This window comes from Prionailurus bengalensis, chromosome C1 (assembly GCF_016509475.1).
Source record: "Prionailurus bengalensis isolate Pbe53 chromosome C1, Fcat_Pben_1.1_paternal_pri, whole genome shotgun sequence".
Taxonomy (NCBI): Eukaryota; Metazoa; Chordata; class Mammalia; order Carnivora; family Felidae; genus Prionailurus; species Prionailurus bengalensis.
Window position 1 is genome coordinate 184,432,937 of NC_057345.1, and position 14,368 is coordinate 184,447,304.

The 14,368-nt window shown below is 40.1% G+C and overlaps 1 protein-coding gene across 10 annotated transcripts in view; it reads right to left on the minus strand.

Moving 5' to 3' along the window:
• Window positions 1–14,368, minus strand: part of ANKRD44 (ankyrin repeat domain 44) — a 327,574-nt gene that overhangs the window by 193,382 nt on the left and 119,824 nt on the right. The window lies entirely within an intron of this gene.

Genomic DNA, 14,368 nt, shown 5'->3' on the forward strand with positions numbered 1-14,368 from the left:
TGTGGAGAAGGGAGAGGCAGAGGGAGAGGAAGAGAGAGAGACTCTTAAGCAGGCTCCACACTCAGCTCAGAGCCTGACGTGGGGCTCCATCTCACAACCGGGAAATCAAGACCTGAGCAGAAATCAAGAGTCAGATGCTTAAATGGCTGAACCACCCAAGCATCCCTCTAATATTTTTTGCCCCCCCCCGTCATATTTCTAAAGGTACACACGACCATCTATTGTTCTAGAGTATGTGTACACAATGCTCACACAGAGATACAAAGGTATAAATAAAATTGGATTGCATAAAGACAAGGATGGGGAAGATATATAAAACTACAGGACAGTGGTTCCCCCTGAGAAGAGAAGCAGGGAGAGAGGTGATGTGTGAGGAAGCCTAAAAGAGGCTTCAGCTCTGTTCACCAGTTCCTAGCTGGTGCCAGCCCCACTGAAGGAGAAAGGGATTCATCAGGAACAAAGCCACATCCAGCTCTCACAGAGCTGACATGCTAGTGGAAGGAGATGGACAGAAGACAAGCAAATAAATACACTATGTATGTCAAGTGCTGAAAACTGCTAGCAAGAAAAGGTTAGAGGGGAGGTTTTACATGGAAGATTGGGGATGGTGTCCCAGATACGGTAGTATTTATGCAAAGACATGAATGACCCAAGAACCACGTATTTATATGGGAGAAAACCTTGACATCTATAAAATTTCATTTTGTGTTTTTTCTTAAATATGGCAAAGTGTTAACATTTTTTTCCATCTCAGTCATGAGCTTGTGGTTGTTTTCTGTTTGAACGTTTTCATAATAAAATGAGATTTTAAAAAAAAGAAAGCGCATTACCATCAATTCCTGAAAGATTAGGATGAAGGACATTAGACATCTCTGAATTCCTTCCAAATGGAGTATCTTAAGCCTGTGACTGTAGATCCTATTTCCTAAAGGGTCCTGCAAGTATTCAGGCCCCCGCTGAGAAACAGCCAGTAATTGACAATGCTGCCTGATGATTAGGTTATGCTTGCTTGCTTATGTACACTTATTCATCCATCCATCCATCCATCCATCCATCCATCCAACCACCCACCTACCCACTGATTGATCGATCGATCTATTTTTCTATCTATCTATCTATCTATCTATCTATCTATCTATCTAATCTATCTTTGCTTCCTAAGTAAATTGCATGTCTATTCAAACACAGTGTTCCCTATTTCAAAGGAAGAGGGAAGAAGATGAAAAGTCAATCCTGCGCATGTGCTTTAAATAGGGAAAAGGGCATATATCCAAGTAAGTGAGGATGCAAGACGTAAATCAACATGAGGAACTGATGACAAAAGATGGGACCTCTGTGAGCGGGAGGGAAAAACATGCACAGTCTGTGCTGATGGGCTAGAGAGCTGTCATTTTTTACATGCTCCAATGTCACCCTTCCCCTTCCCTCCTTTCAAAGAAAGGGATTAGCATCTTAGTGATGTTCTATGCCCACATGCACAGCAAAGTAGGGGAGAATCACAGCTATGTGAATCCCTCAACCCTTTTTCTTGGAGATAACATAAATTGACTAAGAAATATATGAGGAAGTATATGGGCACAAGTTCTAGTGCTACACCCCCAGTAAGTACTTAATAAACACTTGGTGAATGGATGAATGTACATCAGGTTGCTCCTGGAAATATTACATAAATACTTTTCATACTAGAAGCATATCCTAGGTCACAAAAGTCTTTCATGAACTGTGGCAAAGACTGCCGGTTTGCCCCCACATCTTTCTTTCATCATAAATGTAATAAACATAATAAATAATAAGCTGCCTTTTAACTGAGTACACAGCCACCTGATGGGGTTCTGTACAATATGTGAGCAATCCTTAGTGGAAGTATCCTTAAAGAGAACGGGTACACCCTTTTTCCACCTTCCTCTTTTCTCTTAGCTGGAATTTGGATATATAATGATTGGAACTCAAGTGCTCATTCTGGGCTATGAGATTGAAGCCACCTGCTAAGAACAGCAGTGCAAAAGGAAACAAAGACTGGGTCCCACACCATAAAGTATCATGCTAGTCTGGGCAGCCTGGCTCTAGACTCATATACAGGAAACAAACAAAACTTCTATTTCCTACGGAAATAAAGTTCTATTTTATTAAAAGCTACTATTTTACTATTATTGCTGGTTTTTTTTTTTTTTTGGTCAAAAGCAGTCAAATCTAACCCTAACAGATACACATTTCATCTCCCTAGCCATAACCTTATAAAAAGTTTGTTATAGTGGCCATTTTATAGACAGGGAAGTGAGGCCAGAGTATATCAAGAGGCTTCTGCCTCTGAGGTTAGCCCAGTACTCTTCTCCCTCCATCATAGTTGCATTTTGGTGGGACTGATATAGATTATGTAGCCAACCAATAAAATATATCAAGCATGGATATACCAGGTTTGTTGTGAAGGGGCTATACCAGAAAGTGAATGTGTGCATGTGTGGGTACGGAAAGCCAGGGAGGAGCTCAGGAAGGGACTAGAGGAGAAGGAGAAGGTAGCCTGTATTACTTAAGGATGACTTTAGAAAGTACACAGCAAGTACCCATAACTGTCCTGTACTAACTGCCAGGAACGGCCTTTTAAGCAGAAAGTTGGCAAGTGATGTGACTATAACCAGCTATGCAACCTCCTGGAGAAAAATCCCACCCCTCCTCCAGGCTTCTACCCTAATTGAATAACATATCCACTTAGCCCTTTGTATTCCTTTCTTTTCTTTTAAAGTCAGTGGCAACAGTAATATGTCTATAAAACTACAATTGGAAAGTCCTCTGGCTGCCATAATGATACAGTTATTTAACATTTGAAACAGAAAGTAATATATCCTTGGTAAAAATCAGGGCCAGCACAACTAATCAAACTAAAATATACCTTATATCCTTTTAATTTAAGCATGTCTTTTAAGAATAATCTGAATGTGATCATATCTGCCTAATTCATTTTTAAAATATGAGTTATCTCTTTTCCACAAAGATTTAAAATTTTTTTCTGATTACAAGTATATTCTCAATGTAAAAGAAATTGCAAAATGAAGGAAACCATGAAGTGTCTGGAAACTTGTACTAAATTTATCCTAATTGAAACTAACGATCAAAACCTGAATAGCCAAAGCAATCTTGAGAAAGAAGACCAAAGCTGGAAGTTTCACACTCCCTGATTTCAAACTACAGAGCTATAGTATTTAAAACAGGACAATAATGGGGTGCCTGGGTGGCGCAGTCGGTTAAGCGTCCGACTTCAGCCAGGTCACGATCTCGCGGTCTGTGAGTTCGAGCCCCGCGTCAGGCTCTGGGCTGATGGCTCAGAGCCTGGAGCCTGTTTCCGATTCTGTGTCTCTCTCTCTCTCTGCCCCTCCCCTGTTCATGCTCTGTCTCTCTCTGTCCCAAAAATAAATAAACGTTGAAAAAAAAATTTTTTTTAATAAAAAATAAAACAGGGCAATATTGGTATAAAACAGGCAGAAAGATCAATGGAACAGAACAGAGAGCCCAGAAATAAACTTACATGTATATGGTCAATTAATTTACAACAAAGAAGCCAAGCACATACAGTGGGGAAAGGACAGTCTCTTCAATAAATGTGTTGGGAAACCTGGACAGTCACATGTAAAAGAATGAAACTAGACCACTACTTGCATCATACACAAAAATTAACTCAAAACACTTAAATGTTAGACCTGAGTCACACAGATCCTAGAAGGAAAAATAAGAAGTAGTAAGCTCCTTGACGTTGGTCCTTGGCAATGATGTTTTGAACCTGACACCAAAGGCAAAGGCAACAAAAGCAAAAATAAACAAGTGGGTCTACATCAAAGTAAAGAGCTTCTACACGACAAATTATCATCAAAAAACAAACAAACAAAGAATCTAATTCAAAAAAGAGGTATTTTTCCAAAAGACTACATGTGGCCAACAGGCACTTGAAAAGATGTTCAAAATCACTAATCAGGGAAATGCAAATCAAAACCACATTGAGATATCACCTCACACCTGTCAGAATGGCTATTATTGAAAAGATAAGAAATAACAAGAGTAGTCGAGGATGCCGAGGAAGGAAACCCTTGTGATTGCTGGTGAGAATGTAAACTGGTGCAGCCACTATGGAAAACAATTGGCAGGTTCCTCAAAGAAACAAAAACCAAAAATAGAACTACCATATGATTCAGCGATTTTACTTCTGGTATTTATCAAAAAAAAAAAAACAACAACAAACCAAAAACTTGAACTCAAAGAGATATATGCACCCCATGTTCACTGCAGTATTACTTACAATAGCCAAGATATGGAAACAACCTAAGTGTCCACTGATGTATGAGTGAATATAGAAAATGTGGTGTGTGTGTGTGTGTGTGTGTGTGTGTGTGTGTGTGTCACACACACAATGGGAAATTATTCATCCATAAAAAATGAAAACCTGCCATTTGCAACAACATGGGTGGCCCTTAAAAGCATTATGCTAAGTGAAATAAGTCAGAGAAAGACAAATACTGTTTGATCTCACTTATGTGTGGAATCAAAAACAAAACAAAACCAAGCTCATAGATAAAGAGAACACACTGGTGGTTGCGAGGTAGAAGATGGGGCGGGGGGGTAGGCAAAATATGTGAAGGGGGTCATAGGATACAAACTTCCAGTTATAAAATAAATAAATCATGGGGATATACAGCATGGTGACTGTAACTAATCATACTGTATTGCATACTTGAAAGTTGCTAAGAGAGTAGATCTTAAAAGTTCTCCTTAGGGGGAAAAATATTTTGTTACTACGTATGGTAACAGATCTTTACCAGACTTATTGTGGCAATCATTTTGCAATGTATACAAATATTGAATCATTATGTTGTACACTTTAAACTATACAATGTTACATGTCAATTATATTTAAATTTTTAAAATTATCTTTCCATAATTTATGATATGAAATGTTCATATAGCTAAGTAAAAAGAAATGCAATTTTATGATATTGCCATCTAGAATCTTATACATTTTCAGTCTTCAATATCAAAAAAGGGAGTCCTCTCTGAAATTCCTGTAAAAGGGGAAACATGATGGTAGAAAAAAAGAACTCTAGTGAGGTGACAACAGCTCCCACCACCATTCCTCAGGCTCCTGCTAATACCGTAGAAAAGACCCTAGTGATGTAATACAAAATGGGAATACCTCCCTGCCTGTCATTGTAGGTAATAAGCACCATGTCACTGAAGTATGCTCTACACTTATTCAAACAGACAAATACAACAAGTGTATTTTAAAAGTCATGGGGCGCCTGGGTGGCTCAGTCAGTTAAGCATCTGACTTCGGCTCAGGTCATGATCTCAAGGTTCGTGAGTTCCCCCTGCATCCAGCTCTGGGCTGACAGCTCATATTCTATGTCTCCCTCTCTCTCTGCTCCTCCCCAGCTCGCACTGTTTCTCTCTCTCTCTCTCTCTCTCTCTCTCTCTCTCTCTCTCTCTCTCTCAAAAGTCAATATAGAACATTAAAAACAATTTTAAAAAATAAACAAATAAATAATAAAAATCATATCCTGGGGTTCCAGGGTGGCTTAGTTGGTTAAGCATCCAACTCTTGATTTCAGCTCAAGTCATGATCTCACAGTTTGATTTGTGAGATTGAGCCCTGTGTCGGGCTCCCCACTGTGGAGCCTGCTTGGGATTCTCTCTCTCCCCCTCTCTCTGTCTCTCTGTCTCTCTCTCCCTCCCTCCCTCAAAAATAAAAAAAAATTTAAAGTCATATCCTTATACTAAATATGAACAACTCTGGAAGCTAGTTTGTTGTTACCTCTTACCAACATAATACATGGTGAGTGCAAAAAATACTAATAATATATAAAGGAACAAACAAAAAAGCAAAATTCCACTAACCAATTTCAACTATAATTAAACTTTTGAAGAATATTCTCTTAGACCTCTTCTTCTATTTGTATATATACATGATATACTTTAACAACTGATTGTTTCATTCATAAACATATCTTAAAGAACTTATCTATCAATAAATACATGACATAAATAAAAACTGACATAAGCTATCCTTTTTAAAGCTAGTATGATGGGGCACCTGGGTGGCTCAGTCAGGTGAGCATCCAACTCTTGATTTTAGCTCAGATCATGATCTCACAGTTCAAAGCCCCACATCAGTGTGCAGCCTGCTTGGGATTCTCTCTCTCTCTCTCTCTCTCTCTCGCTCTCGCTCTCTCTCTCTCTCTCAAAATAAATAAATAAGCCACATATGATAGTATGATATTACCACATATATATGTACTGTAATATATTTAAGAAATAAAGTACCGGTAATTCCCAGTTTCTTGTTATTATAAACCACCCAGAAACAGATACATTTATACAAATTGCTGTCTGGTGATTTCCTTTAGGGGATTTTCCCAGGAGTTGTGTTGCTGTGTCAATGGGTGTACACAATTGAATGTTGATACAGACTGCCAAACCCTTCAAAGGTGAGCACAAATTAAACTTTCCCCAAAAAGGCATCAGAGTGTCCCTTCAACTACACCATCCCTGAGACCTTATTTTCACCTCTGCTGATCCAACTAGCAAAGCGTGGCTGCTTTATATGAACTCTTCGATTTCAGGTGAAGTTGAGCCTGGGCACCCTTTCGTATGTTTTGGTTATCTGCATTTTTTCTTTGGTGAGTGCCCTCTGTATGTCCTCTGCCCATTTCTCTATTTGGAGGTTTATCTTTTTCTAAATAATCTACAAGAGTTTTTTATGTATTAGGAATCTCAATGCTTTTTCACATATAGCATACATATCTTTGATTTATCTTTTAATCTTGCTTTTGGTAATGATTTAATATACAGAAGTGCATAGTTTTTATATATCCAAAAGTATCCACATTTTCCATCTTGGTTTTTATCTTTGTTATTATGCTTAGGAAGTTCTTTCCCACACCAAGACTGAAAAAAAATATTTCCCCCTTCTTATATTTCACTACTTTATCTTTTTATTTTCTACCTCTAGATTTATCTTCATATAGGAACTTGGTGGGGGGGGGAGAAAAAAGGAAATTAGGGAAGAGTTCAGCTTTTTACTAGCCAGTTGTCTCAACATTCTTTATTGATTAACCCATCTCATCCCAGTGGTTTGAAACACGTTCTTTATTTTATACCAAATGTCCATATACACTTGGGTCTAATTCTGGATTCCTTGTTCCACTAATTTGGTTGCCTATTCCTGTGCCAATAACACACTGTTTTATTTTTTTGTCATTTGTTTTAATAGATTTTATGAAACTCCCCCTTTGTTGATTTTCTTTTAAGTTTTATTTATTTTGGAAGAGAGAAACAGAGCGGGGGGAGAGTGGGAGGGAGAGAGAGAATCCCAAACAGGCTCCAGGCTCAGCATAGAGCCTGATGCAGGGTTCAATCCCACAACTGACTCCAAGATCACTACCTGAGCCAATATCAAAAGTCAGACAGATGCTCAATCAACTGGGCCGCCCAAGCACCCCGATATTCTTTTTTAAGAGTCTTCTCACATGTTTATTCCTCTAAATACTAAAGTTTAGAATGATCTTGACAACTTTCCCCACCCGAAGTCCTGTCCCCAAATTCAACTGTATTTATATATGTATACATACATATATATGTATAACTGAATTTATACATTCAGTTCAAACAATTGAGTTTTATCAATATAAGAAAAATATAGCTCATTTATTCATATTTGCATCCTCCCCTCAAACATAATATCTAATGTGAAAAAAAGAGCCATAACCTTTTATCTAGAGATGTCCATATTCTCATGCTATTTACAATATACATCTTTTAATTGAAAGATTTTTCTTTGTGCTATAAAAATGCCTAGCAATTGCAAAGTAATACTAATGCCATTACATTTGGAGTGTTTCCATAGTTCCAAACAATGATCTCTATTATTTGGAGGGTGTACAGTGTATACACCCTTGTAAGATTTCTCATTCACAGCGGACGGCTCTTCTACCTCCAAGGTCAGTGCTGGAGAAATGGGGCCACGAGCTGCTGGGCATCCCCTAGAGGATCATTAGGAATGATGCTAATCAGACCTGCCTTCACACATTTTAAATGGCCAAGAAGCCACATCACTGCAGCCTGCCCAGTGCCGTCTGAAGGTTATGAATCATTCTCTACAAGACACAGGTCATGGCTTCCAAACCACAGCCCCACATCCTGGGCACTGGTCCAACAAGGAGCAGGAGATGGGACAGTATTGCCAGGCACATGCTGAGAGACAGGCACCTACCCTCAGCACAAAAAGCACCCCTCCCAGAGCTATGAAGGGACCACCAGCCTCCCTACAGGCTAACGAGCCAGAAGTGCTGTCAATGTTTGAAGAACACAGGCCACCGTTCTCTCCAGAACACTGAGCCACTGGCTTCACACTTTAGATTTCCAGATACAGGTGGCCAGAGAAACCTTTACTGCTGAATATTTGCTGATCTCATCCACGGTTAGTAAAACGGTGGCCTGCAGGCCAGATTTGGCCCACAGACATGTTTTCTTTGGCCTCAACAATGTTGGATCGCTTTTTGGAACCAATATTTAACAATTTAGAGATTTCCTGTATTTTCTCTTAAAAACGTAGGAAGTCTGGGCCACACTGGGCCCGCGTTCCTGCATACCAACACTCAGAGCTGAGTGGGTCAGCGTGCTTCTATTAGTTATGAGACTGGAGTTTGCCATCCCAGCCTCCTTGTTCCCAGCAGTTTCTGATTTAGGTCTAATTTAGAAAGTGCTCAGATCTCTAAGCCAACAAAACATCTCAGGTTTTTATCCCCCTATCAATTCTTCATTAAAAAAAAGAAAAAAGAAAAAAGTCAAGCAACATATATGTAAGTGACGGAAAACACACAAAAATCTAGAAGCTTAAAAGGCTGGGCTATATAGTCTGTATTCCTAATGTTCTAGGGAATCTGACATGATAGAATCAAGCTGAGAAAAACTTAAGGTATTAAATTTATCACTCAAGGCTCTTTACACTTTTTTTAATGTTTATTTTTTGAGAGACAGACAGAGCATGACTGGGAGAGTAGCAGAGAGAGAGGGAGACACAGAATCAGAAGCAGGCTGCAGGCTCTCAGCTGTCAGCACAGAGCGTGACACGGGGCTCAAACTTACAGACCGTGAAATCACGACCTGAGCCGAAGTCGGATACTTAACCAACTGAGCCACCCAGGTACCCCTGACTCAAGGCTCTTTAGGTAGAGCCATATTGCACCCTTCTGGGTGGATTCAAAACGTATGTTCTATTTTTAAAAGAATTAGTGCAAACTTCCAGTTATAAAACAAATAAGTCATGGGGATGTAACTATAGTTAATAACACTGTATTGCATATTTGAAAGTTGCTAAGACAACAGATCTTAAAAAATCTTACGACAAGAAAAAAAACTTTGTAACTATGTGAGGTGATGGATGTTAACTAGACTTACAGTGATCATTTTAACAGAAAGAAACATTGCGGGGAGCCTGGGTGTCTCAGTGGGTTGAGCGTCTGACTCTGTCATGATCCCAGGGTCGTGGGATGGAGCCCGGCTTAAGATTCTCTCTCTCTCTTCCTCTGCACCCCCGCCCCAGCTTGCACTCACTTGTGTACTCTCTAATAAAAAATAAAGAAATAGTGCAACACCCCTACACAAATGGACACTGAGTGCATATTACAAGCTTACTATTGGTAATTCATCTTACTTCTTTTTAGAAAATTCATCATATGTTGTTGGTACAGTTCTTTTTTCTCACTTGGATCTTGAGACTAGCAGGCCACCTCACCCAAGTTAACGCTTATAGTTAAAAACAAAAGCTTTAATGGTTGTCTCCCCTTTTTTCACTGTAAGTCCCCTACCAACGTAAGCTTAACGTTCACCTCGCAATTTATTCTATTATATTCACATATCATCCATTCCTATGTTGGAATTGGAGAGGACAAGCAAAACATGCCAATATTCTTGGGCTAAATCCTATTAGAGAAAATAATAAACATTAATAGTTTGACAAAACCATTTTGTTGTAGAAAATAGATGGATTAAAATAATCAACTTGGGAACAACCCAACTATAAAAAAAACATTTTTGAAACTACTGGAACAAAATAAAATTGAAAATGCACTGGGTATTAGAAGATAAGGAATTATTGTTGATTTTGTTTGGTATGATCATGGTTGTGTGTGCATGAGTGCACGTGTGTATTAATAACTGTTACTGATACTTTAAAAAAGAAATAAACACCATGGGTTTGCTATCATGTGGGACTTAAAAATCTTGGAATTGTAGTCCTTCACAGTTGTAAGAGACTTTAAACATCACCTAGTCCAGGCATGGGAAGGAGGTTTCATTTTAAAGGCTAACTCCAACTTAATAGTGCTTTCCTGAGAAGAAATTTTGGTCTTTAAGACTCAAAGAAAAAGAAAGGCCACAAACCATTAGCAAGGTCAGCTCAGGGCACATGAGAGGAGACTGGGGCCATGTGCTACAATTAGTCTCCTTTAGAACCACTTAGAACCACCAGTCTAGTGGTCTTTCAGGGAGCTTACTACTTATTAATTAAGTCAGCTCATTATTTCTTCGGACAGCTCTGTCCATTAAGTTATTTTTTCTATTTCGAGCTGTATATCCATTCGGTAGCTTACAACCACCGACATAATGGTAAGTCTAGTTCCATTTTAACTTGACAGCATTTGAACTATTTGAGGCCTCAAATTCTCCTGTTCTTCCCAGGTCTAAAACATCACCAGCTTCTTCAGCCCCTCCTCACATGGCATGGTTCCCTCCTGGTCTTTACCACTCACCAATGACAGGCACTAATTATCTCTGTACCGATTCCAGCATGGCACAGTGGAACTGTCTGTTGGTGTCACGTTGTCATAGCATAATCCTAAAAATGACTGTATTACATTCAAATTTGGTTTTCAGGCTCTATGCATTCATTTTGAATTCAGATGCTCTACTTTGAATTCTAGCTCAATTTGTTAGTCTGATAAAGCCTTCTAAAAATCTTTCTAGTTGTCGACTACATGTGGGTCAATTTAAATGAATTTCTCAGAGTGTACAACTTGCCTTCCCACATTTCCTGACCCTGGCATGCCACCAGCCAGAGAATCCACAAAAAGGACTTCCTGGTCCTTCAGTGGCTCCTCAAATCCATCTACAGATTTGCAATCTTACAAAGAAAACTTTTAATCTTACAACTGAGACCTGAGGGACACTAACCAAGCCAGACACTATTTGACAATGTACCCCTTCATTGGCAGATAGGAAAAACAGGCCACCACAAATTGGCTTAACATAACTAATAAAGCAAGGTTTAGTCATTCACTCAACATGTGCTCCAAGGACTGAAGTAGGAAATTGAGGAAAAGAGAATGAATGACACAGCAACCATGTCATCAAGCTCACAGTCTCTTAAAACTAAATAGCTCAAGTAAAGTAATCAGTGAGGGACAAGGAGCTATGGGAGGTGAGAGAAGAGGTAGGTTTCTTTGACTGGGTTGGGAGGTGGCAGAAAAGGCAGCAAAAAGGAAACGAGAATTAGGACAACTCAATGGAAGAAGCAATAGGTCTGGAAAGGCAGACAGGATGGGAACAGTGGAGAAATGAGAAAATAAATACCAATGGGTTGAATAACTTTGTTCAGTTCACACATAGAGTCCATGAATACTGCCAGTGGGAAATCAAGATAGGAAAAACACAGAGAGGCAAAGCTGAATGAGACTGCTTCCCATATCAGGAGCCCCTAATCAAGGGATATTCATACCAAAGAACAGGTGACCAATCAAAAGACACAGGAAGGTGGGAAAGAAAAAAGAAGGCAAAAAAAAAAAATCAGAACCTAGGACAAAAAAGAAAATTTAAGTGAATAAATACGGTAAAGAGAGAAAAGCAAAGGGTGAGAAGAGAAGAAGACAAATATTGTCCTCCCACTAACAGGAGGCGCCTCCGTTATTTATTTCCCTTCCTTGCCATTTAAATGTACTGGTTAGTGGCCTCTCTTCCCTCCTGAAGTAAAGCTGCAGACTTAGATCCCTAATCCTTGTTTGTCTTCCATCTCCATATGCCCTTCATTAACAATCACTCTCCCTAAACTGCCTAATCCACCCCTAGAAAAACAGTCAACATGACTGATCCCCAAGCAGTGTTGGCCAAAGAAAAGCATGGCATTAAGAGAACAACTCACTGTCTCCAACGTACCTGATAAGAGAGCAGGGAATCAACTGAGGTTCTTTACACTCACCCGAGGGAAGGGAAAGGGGGATATGAAGAGAGGGTCTACAGAAGTGACAATGGAGGAAAGGGACCAGGACACAAGGAGCCACACCATCACTGGAAGGAGGTCAGGCATTCATTCATTTATTGCTCTTCCTCCCTCTACCCCACCCTTCCCTGATGCAGGTCATCCAAAAGCCCACACACACAACCTCCGCAACAGCATCCCTTCGGTGTCAATTTGCCACATCACTTCATCAGTCCCTCATGATTAACCCAGACCCCTAACAGTGTCCTGCATTTTCCCTTTCAAAATATATGTCAATAAGATTCCACATTTGTTGGCTTCTCTGCCATGTCACAAGCCCATGAGGGAGAGAGCAATCTCACTGCTATATCCCTAGCACTCAGCACTGGGTCTGAACTCAGTCAGTTACTGTTGAATGAGTAAGGCACCGCAAAGACAAGTAAGTGTTATCCCTTGAGTTCCCTAAAATTCTGTAGTACCAAAAATTGATGTGGCCAAGATTGCTAACTATTCATGTTCTCCAACCTTTTGGGACACAGCTATACTAATTTCCCAACCTCCCTTGTGGTTCAGTGCCACATGGGACTGAGTTCTGGTCAATGGGCTGTGTGCTCAAGTGATAATGCCACTTCCAAGATCACCCATAAGAATCGTCCTGTGCTTTGCCTCCATGCTCTTTTTTCCCTTCTGACTGGCTGGACTGAAGATGAATCCCTTGGGTGACCTTGGAAGCTACGTGTTGATACCTAGGACCCTCTGTGGAAAAGAGCCACCTCTCTGATCTGTTCATAAGAGAACTAAACTTCTCTCATATCTGAGCAATTATATATTTCTAAATATATGTGTTACAGCAGTTAACCTATCTAATTCAGCAGTCTATGTGTTACAGCAGTTAACCTATCTAATTCAGTAACACAATTAGGTTACAACTGAAGTTAAGCCTTCTTAACCTTTAACAGCCAGCAAGTGTTTGCCACTTTCCGAAGGAGAAATAAAGGCCATTCAGAGGACAGTGCAACCTTTCTTGATATGAACAGAAGCTTGGTTTGCTCATAATCATCAGGAAAAGATAGTAACTAACCTTGCCTTGGGCTTGCCTGGGCTTGGGCGAGAGCCACAAAATAAGCTAGGCAAATTCCGGTGATGTCAGAACACTGGACAGTCAGCTTGCTGGCCTCGGCTCCTCTCAGAAGGATGGGTCACGCCCCATAGGCTCTGGACAAATGCCTGACTGCCTTCTCAAGTAGTTCGGCCCTGGCCTCATCGGTGCTTACCTTGCAAAATGTCATAAAACATTGCCCTGTTGTTTTCAGTGCCAGCTGGGGAGAAGCTGCCAGCAGCTTTTTCAGAAAGCCACACCAATCTGCACTGCCACAGAACAAGGGCTGTACCAAATGACTCTCCCAAATGAAGCATTCAGCCAGCCGGACAGAGATTCGACCTCAGACATAATTCATTTCCCTGTGGCAAAGCTCTTCTTCTGCAGATGTGTTTGACTCTTTCTGTCGTTTCCACCTAACGCTAGAGACTTCAAAGAGAGCCCCTCTCCCTGATGGACTACAGCACTGAGGTAATTGACTTACATTAAGAGAATTAGTGGCATGGACTGCATGTAATTGCTTGTTCAATCTAGGTCTAGGAAACTATTACAAGGGTAAATCATTGACTAACTCTTTTCACTTTTCTTCATTGAAGCTTTGTTTATTTCAGGAACTTCCAGATCCAACCGTTCTGAATCTTCTGGGGGCCACAGACCCCTTTACAAATACTATGAAATGTCTTTACTCTTTCACAGAAAAAAATACACGTCCATAAGCGCACGCATGTATTACATATGATTTCAGGGTACCCGATTTACCCACTGGTCCCAGGTTCATGGACCCTCTAGTGCAGAGGTCAGCATACTTCCCCTCTGAACAGCCAGATAGTAAATATCTTTGACCTTCTGGGCCACGTACAGTCTCTGTCATCAATTACTACCCAACTCTGCTGCTACAGTGTGAAAGCCGTCATGGCTGTGCCCCAAGAGAACTTGATTTATAGACATGGAAATCTGAATATCATATAATCTTCGTGTGTCACAAATGATTGTTCTTCTTTTCATTTCTTCCCCAGCCATTTAAAAAATGAAAACCA